The sequence below is a fragment of the Chelonoidis abingdonii genome, chromosome 11, assembly GCF_003597395.2.
Source record: "Chelonoidis abingdonii isolate Lonesome George chromosome 11, CheloAbing_2.0, whole genome shotgun sequence".
Taxonomy (NCBI): Eukaryota; Metazoa; Chordata; order Testudines; family Testudinidae; genus Chelonoidis; species Chelonoidis abingdonii.
In genome coordinates this window covers 42,538,072-42,545,088 of record NC_133779.1, presented here as the reverse complement: position 1 = coordinate 42,545,088, position 7,017 = coordinate 42,538,072, and positions in this window count along the sequence as shown.

Genomic DNA, 7,017 nt, shown 5'->3' with positions numbered 1-7,017 from the left:
AGTGTCCCCCCAGTGCTGTGTCTGTGGCCTCTGGCTGCATGTACACCCTTCCTGCAATTGCCTCTGCCAGGCCCTGCTGCAGGACACCAGCTGGGTGTTTAATGAGCTAGGTGTTTAGAGGAGATGAAGGCTGGATCTGCACATACAGGGTATGCAGGACTGGGGGTGGTTTGTGCCGGTCAGACCTAATGCCCCAGTATGGCTGTGGGGTGGGCAGGCTCCTATCAAAACTAGCTTGGAAATTCCTTGGGCAGGGACTGCGTCTTCATTTCTTCTTTAAGTGCCCCATAACGGTGGCTGTAGTTTGCTGTGGGACGTATAAGACGAGACGGCGGTTACGAGCTGCAGGCGTGACACACTCAGGAGCTAGCTTGGTACAAACAGCATCATCACATGGGCAGTGGCAAAAGGTGGGAGAGGTTAGCCACTCCATGTACTGCCAACCCACCCAGGCCCCACGGAGATGTACTCAGGGCGGTTAGGCTGTGCCACCACTTGCTGCTTCCTGTGCTACTGTTGCTACATTATTTTTAGCCCGTTAGCTCAGTGAAAGCTAGTGACAGTATGTCTCCGTAACTGGGAAGCCCACCCCAGCTCCCAGTGCAGTTTTAGCTGAGTCAGGATTCTGAGGCTCTGTTCCCAACTCAGGCTTGCTGTGGGACCTTGGGCAAGTTACGTCGCCTCTCTGTGCCTCTGTTTCCCCATCTGCAAAAGTAGCTTGTGATGACAAACCCCTGTCAGGGCTAGTCTAGGGCCACGTCTACACTACGGGATAATATCGAATTAGCTAAAATTGGTTTTATAAAACTGATATTATAAATTCGATTTCATGCGGCCACACTAGGCACAGTAATTCGGCGTTGTGCGTCCATGGTCCAAGGCTAACGTCGATTTCTGAAGCGTTGCATTGTGGGTAGCTCTTCCGTAGCTATCCCATATTTCCGCAGTCCCTCCTATCCGCCCCTTGGAATTCCGGGTTGAATATTATTGTCGCGGGTGGTTCTGGGTAAATGTCGTCATCATTCCTTCCTCCTGGAAAACATCAGCTGACAATGCCTTTCGCACGCATTTTTTCCCTGGATTGCCCTGGAGGACGGCCATAGCACGGCACCCAAATGGAGCCCGTTCAGCTTTTTTTTTCCAGCACCGTATGTGGGTACTGGACCGCGGACAGAGAGCGATACTTCCAGCGCTACACAGCAGCTTCACATTGCCTTTTTCCATGAGAGCAAGAGATGGTTACCAGTCGTTCTGTACCGTGCTACTGCCGGGAGGAGTAAACTGGCATGAAATGACGGTTATCTCTCCCCTCTGTACTGTCTGCTGTATCATGAGGTGCTCCTGGCTGAGATTCGGCCTGGGGGCACAACGCAAAAGCAAAATGGATTGACTCCCAGAGTCAATCCCTCCCATAATGGGTTATAAAAATAGCAGTCATCCTGCCTAGAATAAGGGGCAAGTGTATCAAGAGAGCACCCGCTGCTCCGTGTCCAGTATTCCACAGAAGGGTGCCCCTGCAACCAACCCCACCAGTTTGCTTCCGCTCTCCCCCAACCTTCCTGGGCCTAACCACGTGGCAGTGTCCTGCACATTTGGTGTCATGAAGTAAATAAAGAAAGCAGGAATAAGAAACACTGATTAGTGACATAAAAAATGAGGGGGAGGCAGCCGTCACGGCGCGATGATAATCCAGGCAGGACATTAACGGTTGTGGGGGAGAGGCCCAGCAGCTGGCTGCTATGACAGTCCAGGCAGCTACAGAATCTTTTCCTTACACAGGAAAGGGAGGGGGCTGATTGAAGCTCAGCCCCCAGTTGCTATGAGGAACGATACCAGCCGTTCCTGTTATCCAATCTACTGGAATAACTGGAGTACATTCCCATGTTTACCCGGGCGCCCCTCGGCCAGCCCTCACCTAAGGCCAGCCAGGAGCACTCACGCGGGGCGAATTGGCGACGATGAAATATGTACGTATACCAACCGGGGAAAGGGAGAGGAGCGATACTGCTCTTCACGCTGCCAAGCATCGCGTTACCACAAGCATTCATACAGATAGGGTGACATTGAAAAGAAGCAAGAAATGAATTTCTTTCCCTTTTCTTCACGTGGTGTGGGGGGGGGAAAACGAGGAGTATTCCCCTGAACACGCCAGACAACTGTGTTTGAAACCTACAGACATTGGAGCTCAGCCAAGATAGTGCAAAACTTTTTCAGACTGCCGTGGGACTCGTGGGATAAGCTGAGTCCTCAGTACCCTCCTCCGCTCCATTGAGCGTCCATTTGAGTCTCTGGCTCCTTTACTGCTCTGTCACGAGATCGCCAGCGTGTGTATCCCTGGAAGAATTTTGTTCAAACGCTTTGGCATTTCATGTCGTAACTCTGCTCTGAATTAGAAAGAATTTTGTCTCCCAACAGCGATCAGATCCAGTATCTCCCGCACGTACAGTCATGCTGGAGCTCTTTTTGGATTTGAGGGACTGCATCGCCACCGGCTGATCAGAGCTCCACGTGGCAAACAGAAAAATGTAATTCAAAGTTGCGGGGCTTTTCCTGTACTGCCATTGCAATCCGAGTTCAGATTGCTGTCTAGCAGTCAGTGGTGCACTGTGGATACCGCCCGGAGGCCAATAACATTGATTTCCGTCCACACTAACCGTAATCTGATATGTTAATATCGAATTTAGCGCTACTCCTCTCGTCGGGGAGGAGTACAGAAATCGATTTAAAGAGCCCTTTACACAGCTCGTTGTAGTGTGGACGGGTACAGCGTTAAATCGATTTAACGCTCTTTAAATTGATTTAAACGCGTAGTGTAGACCAGGCCTAGGTGTACATGGTCCTGCTTCAGCATAGGGGACTGAGCTGATAGTTCCTTCCCTTCCAGCCGTACAGTTCTGTGCTGCTAGAGGCTTGTGAGGTGCAATCTCTGAATGTCAGTGAACCTCTCTGGGCTGTTGCACAAGGGCACGGTATTACTGTTATTTAATCTGGCAGCTCCCGGGGCAGGCGTGCTCCACTGTCTGCCTTGTGTTCATATTTCTCCATTGGAAAGCAGCATCTTGAGAGAAAGTGCACCAAGTGGAATCATCGGTAAGCACCCTGCAGCATGCAGGTGGGATGTAGGGAATGTGGGGGTGGGGTGCACGGCAGGTGGGGTGTACAACGGCCCCCCTCCCCCAGAGGCAAATCCTTTGTCAGCACAATTGCTACTCGAAGTCCTAAAATACTCTTGCCAAAACCAGCTCCTTGCTTGAGTGTGTGTGACTGTGCAGGGAGGGAGGTGAGAGTGTGGGGTGCTGTGCCCTGGAGGGCCTGTGGGGGCATGCATGGGAGGGAGTGCTGTGCAGGGGTGTAGGCCATGCACTATGGGGGGTGGAGGCTGCTCGTTCTGTAGGAACCTGGACAGGAGCTGCTCCAGCTGTCAGCCCCCTGCAGTGTGAAGTGGCTCCCGGTTTCCTGCACTCTCCCCTTTGCTGAGGCTTGGGGACGTGGCTCTTGGATCTAATCCCAAACCGTTGAGCATCATGGCCATCCCAAGAACAAATGTTTAATCTCTAACCCCTGGCTCCTTCCCCATCACAGGGCTCGGGGCTCAACGGTTCCTCCAGGGAACCTGCTCGCTCATGCATGCCCTGCGCAGGGGTTGTCTCCAGCCCTCAGTTCCTGAGCATAACATGCGGCCTCCAGTAGGCAGCATGGGGAACAGACACCGGCCATGCAGCCCTTGGCCTGACTCCTTGCTGGCCTGTCAGCTTGCAGCAGGAGGGCTGCCCAGCCAGGACCATCTGATTCATCAAAATGCTGCACAAATGTAGGGCTTTTATGCTCCCTGATTGGCCTGTGCACATAATAATCCTGTTCTCTAAGATAATCAGACTTTACCTGATCATTAACAAACAGGATAGGTGGCATCCTGTAGGAGTTATTGGGGAGGGGATAATCTGAGTAATGGGGGTTACTGTGGGAGGGGATAACTGGACTAATCATGTCTCAAACAATTTTACTTGTTACTGGGGAAGGGATAGCTCAGTGGTTTCAGTATTGTCACCCTAAACCCAGGGTTGTGAGTTCAATTCTTGAGGGGCCATTTAGAGATCTGGGGCAAAATCAGTACTTGGCCCTGCTAGTGAAGGCAGGAGGCCGGACTCAATGACCTTTCAAGGTCCCTTCCAGCTCTAGGAGATAGGATATCTCCATTAATTAATTATTTTAATTTATTTATTTTTACTTGTTTTTTAATGAGCTATCTCTAAATTTTGCAAAATTAAAACCCTTCCTCCCTGCCCCACAGCATCCCTGATCCTGCCCTACAGCATCCCTGACTCTTCCATGCCCCACCCAACAGCATCCTTGATCCTGCCCCACGGCATCCCTGATTCCATGCCCTGCCCCCTGCATCTATCTGCTGCCTTATTGTTGGCCTTTGGGAGGCAGTGTAGTCGAGTGGATAGAGCAGGGGGCTGGTATTGGTGCAGATGTGTATCAGAACATCTGCTGTCTGTTCCTAGTTCTGCTGCTATCCCTTCATGTCTCTGTGCCTCCTTCCCTACCTGTGAAAGAGGATACAACACCCAGTCCACACCCCTCACCCCCCCGCCAGCAGCTGTGTGGGTTACTTAGTACTGTGGAAGACATGGATGCTAAGCCCCGCTGCTGTTCCCTGCTGGTGGACTGAGGCCTGGCACACGCTGGTGCCGTGCGAGGGCTGCAGGGGGTGGACAGAGGTTGCAGCTCCAAGAGCTCAGGATTCTATGCACAATCCCTGCTGCCCCTGCTCTCATGAGGCAGTGACTTCTCCCTTCCCCTGCCATTCCCGGAGAATCCCTGGTGCTCTGGGTGCATCATAGCACTGTGATATCAGTGGTTGCCATGGCAAATGCCTGCCTGCCTCTTGGCATCCCAGCTTTGATCTGGGCCAAGAGGAGCCTGCTTCTTATGGCTCCTGAATGAAAAGCAAAGCCAGGGAACCTCCTTAGCCCCTGGGCTCCTAGCACCCGGGGCAGCAACAGGAAAGGGCCAGGTGGGGCTACAAAGGACTAAATGAGGCTGGAGAGCAGAGGAGGGGGTTGGTGCTGTTCTGACACGGTGGCATGTACTTCTGGTGCATGGAAGGTTGCAGTGCTGCTCAGGTCAGGCTTCTGTACCAGATGTGGAGCGGCTACAAAGCTCCTTCTGAGTGCGATACGCCCCAGATGTGTTCAGTGAATCAGTGTAAGATCCTTTAATGCTCTGCCAGGTGGGGCTAAGGTTGGTCTAAATACGGGGTGTTACACACAGCGCCACCTAGTAGCCGACCAGTGTAATAGTTTAGCATCACGTTCCATCTTCCCCTTCACGTTCTGCATTTCTACCATTGACAAAGTTTATATCATCACCATCACACTGTACTTGAGGTTCAGCACGGATCGGTCTGTTAGGCGTCTCTGAATTGCCCTGTTGTTTTAATTACACAAACGGAACATGTAACAACTTGGCCATCTGTCTGTCCATTAGTTGCCACAATGGGCTGTGGGGTGTTTGGAATTTTTATGTTATCTTTTCTGCACCAGCCATCCCTAGCATTTGCTCTGTTGATTGTTCTTTCTGAGGAACAAGCTGTAGATGTTGATGGTTTCTGTTGAACTCCCTACTGCCAGTCTCAATCGCAGATTGGCCCTGATTTCTTTTTCTGTGTCACAGCTGGAGTTCTCCATCCTTTTTCTCCATCCAGTCTGACACACACGTGGTCGCCAGGTTCTAGACCTGGCAATTCTCTGAGTGACATCGGTTATAAAAGTGTTCATAATCTTTTTCTGATTTTCTATCCAATTTGGCTGGTCTCTCACTGTCTGGCCACTTTGGAGACAGATTCTTTTCCAAAGTTGGAATGGTAGTTCTGAGTTGTTTTCCTATCACCTGTTGTGCTGGACTATATCCAGGAACTGTTGTAGGTGTTGATCTGTAGCTCAGAAGAGCAAGGAAAGGATCTTCCTGCTGTAGCGTTTTCATGGCTGTCTGTACATCTATCTCAGCTTCTCCATTTGTTTGTGGGTAGTGTGTGCTGCTGGTAATATGATCAAAATCATATTTCATTTAGAATGACTTAAATTTTGCTGCAGTGAATTGTGGCCTGTTGTCTGTCACTAGTTCTTCTGGAATATCAAAGTGAGCAAAAATGCGTGTCAGTTGTTCAATAACACTGTGTCTCAGTTATGTCCTTCAAATACATTATTTCTATATGCCTGGAAAAATAGTCCACTATGACCAGATGATATTCACTGAATTGCCATAAATCTGTAGCTAGTCTCCTCCATGGTCTCTGGTGTTTGTAGGGTTCAGCATTGTCTCTTCAGTTAATTTGTCAGGGATCCCCTTTCCAAAGTCCAGTATCATCAAATAAGCCACTGAGTCCTTTTGCTGTGAAAGGTTTTTATCTGTTAATCTATAACCAGCCTGTCCCTGATATTTTCATGTTTTGCTGTCCCCAAACCCCAGTTTGCAGTGAACACATGGAGAGCTCTTAGAAAACAGTCAACATTTTCCCTCATTTCTTGAATTCTCTGGTGAAATAAAACGTGCTCTTTCATAAACCACATTTCTCTGAGGTGTAAAGTATACCTGAAATGTAGCCAGGACCCTGTCCTAGTCACCTCTGTGACTGGTGTCAGTAAAGGGAAAAGATTTAAAGATATGCTCTGCTTGCTTCACTCAAGCATCGATTAAAGAAGATACCTGAATATCATCTGTTTCCTGGTGGCACTTGGAAGCTGCAAAATCTTGTTTCCAGCCTGTCCACTCTGAAGGTTTCTCTGGGGCACTGGAGAGGGACAGGTTGGTGAGAACCTGCAGTTATTGCTTAGTTCCTTGTCATTTCTATCCCTGCCAGCAGGTATATGGGATCTTGGGGAGCAATTACCACACAGGTGGGGTGCCAGTTAATTTCTTTATTAAAGGAAAAAGGAAGTGGTGGGAATGTAACAATAAAATACGAAGGGATGGGGTGTATAGGGTGTTTACAATAGACAATGATGGGGGGGG